Source organism: Filicampus tigris, unplaced genomic scaffold, assembly GCF_054856515.1.
Source record: "Filicampus tigris isolate MCC_2025a unplaced genomic scaffold, RoL_Ftig_1.0 HiC_scaffold_24, whole genome shotgun sequence".
In the NCBI taxonomy this organism is placed as follows: Eukaryota; Metazoa; Chordata; class Actinopteri; order Syngnathiformes; family Syngnathidae; genus Filicampus; species Filicampus tigris.
Window position 1 is genome coordinate 547,501 of NW_028233405.1, and position 2,500 is coordinate 550,000.

Consider the following 2,500-nt stretch of genomic DNA (forward strand, 5'->3'; position numbering starts at 1 on the left):
CGGGCCAAGCTCGCGAAGTAGCCCCGGCGCTGGAGAGCGACCCGCTGGCCGGAGGAACCGTCCGCCCGAGCGACCGGCGCGAGGCCGGTGCCGGCGGGGGCCCTCCGATGGCGGGTCATGGTTGCCGATCGGTCGGTGGGGGAATGGAGGTGCGGTGCGTGGTGAGGAGCTCCGGGCGGGGTGGGCCTTCGCCCGGCCCGCGGAGTCCGATTGAGCGCCGCCCGGGTCGGGCGGGCCCGCTCCGTTGAGCGCACGGAGGTTGAGATAGAAAATATTGCAACACGCGGAGCTCCAGGCGGGGGGGCCCTCGCCCGGCCCGCGGAGTCCGATTGAACACCCCCCAGGTCGGGCGGGCTCGCTCTGTTGAGCGCACGGAGGTTGACATAGAAAATATTGCAACACGCGGAGCTCCAGGCGGGGGGGGGCCCTCGCCCGGCCCGCGGAGTCCGATTGAACACCCCCCAGGTCGGGCGGGCTCGCTCTGTTGAGCGCACGGAGGTTGACATAGAAAATATTGCAACACGCGGAGCTCCAGGCGGGGGGGGCCCTCGCCCGGCCCGCGGAGTCCGATTGAACACCCCCCAGGTCGGGCGGGCTCGCTCTGTTGAGCGCACGGAGGTTGAGATAGAAAATATTGCAACACGCGGAGCTCCAGGCGGGGGGGGGCCCTCGCCCGGCCCGCGGAGTCCGATTGAACACCCCCCAGGTCGGGCGGGCTCGCTCTGTTGAGCGCACGGAGGTTGAGATAGAAAATATTGCAACACGCGGAGCTCCAGGCGGGGGGGGCCCTCGCCCGGCCCGCGGAGTCCGATTGAACACCCCCCAGGTCGGGCGGGCTCGCTCTGTTGAGCGCACGGAGGTTGAGATAGAAAATATTGCAACACGCGGAGCTCCAGGCGGGGGGGGCCCTCGCCCGGCCCGCGGAGTCCGATTGAACACCCCCCAGGTCGGGCGGGCTCGCTCTGTTGAGCGCACGGAGGTTGAGATAGAAAATATTGCAACACGCGGTGCTCCAGGCGGGGGGGGCCCTCGCCCGGCCCGCGGAGTCCGATTGAACACCCCCCAGGTCGGGCAGGCTCGCTCTGTTGAGCGCATGGAGGTTGACATAGAAAATAATCCAACACGCGGAGCTCCAGGCGGGGGGGCCCTCGCCCGGCCCGCGGAGTCCGATTGAACACCCCCCAGGTCGGGCAGGCTCGCTCTGTTGAGCGCATGGAGGTTGACATAGAAAATAATCCAACACGTGGAGCTCCAGGCGGGGGGGCCCTCGCCCGGCCCGCGGAGTCCGATTGAACACCCCCCAGGTCGGGCAGGCTCGCTCTGTTGAGCGCATGGAGGTTGACATAGAAAATAATCCAACACGTGGAGCTCCAGGCGGGGGGGCCCTCGCCCGGCCCGCGGAGTCCGATTGAACACCCCCCAGGTCGGGCAGGCTCGCTCTGTTGAGCGCATGGAGGTTGACATAGAAAATAATCCAACACGTGGAGCTCCAGGCGGGGGGGCCCTCTCCCCCCCCGGTGAGTCCGCTCACAGTGCCCCTATGTCGGGCAGGCTCATTGCATTGTGCGCATGGAGGTTGACTTAGAAAATATTTGAGAGTGACATGAGCTCCAGGCAGACACCGACTCATCGCCCGTGGGGTGTCCGACGAGCCCTCACCAATCTTGGATTAATGTTTGGCGAGGCTCCCCTGATCAGCTCTGGAGGTGGCAAGTTCTGAAAAAGTGGTTTCTGAAAATGTGCCCCTTGTATTTTGTGAAACCAGGGGTAACCTAGCGAGTAGGCAAACTCATCCCCTGACTGGGGGGATCAACTTTTACCTACTACAGCGCCCCTAATGGCCAAAAGTGGTACTGCTCCCCCTGGTAGCCTAACCCATTGAAATGAATGGGAAAAATTAATTTAGGCTACCAGGGCTTTGGGCTACCAGGGCTTTGGGCTACCAGGGCTTTGGGCTACCAGGGCTTTTTGCTACCAGGGCTGTGGGCTACCAGGGCTTTGGGCTACCAGGGCTGAGGGCTACCAGGGCTATTATAGGCGGCCACCACTGCACTAGTGGCAGCCCGGGGAAGGTGCCTGTTGCTCGGATATGCTTTTACGCACGTCGGCCTCTGCGCCCTGGAGCTTTTTTATGCTACCAGGGCTATTATAGGCGGCCACCACTGCACTAGTGGCAGCCCGGGGAAGGTGCCTGTTGCTCGGATATGCTTTTACGCACGTCGGCCTCTGCGCCCTGGAGCTTTTTTATGCTACCAGGGCTATTATAGGCGGCCACCACTGCACTAGTGGCAGCCCGGGGAAGGTGCCTGTTGCTCGGATATGCTTTTACGCACGTCGGCCTCTGCGCCCTGGAGCTTTTTTATGCTACCAGGGCTATTATAGGCGGCCACCACTGCACTAGTGGCAGCCCGGGGAAGGTGCCTGTTGCTCGGATATGCTTTTACGCACGTCGGCCTCTGCGCCCTGGAGCTTTTTTATGCTACCAGGGCTATTATAGGCG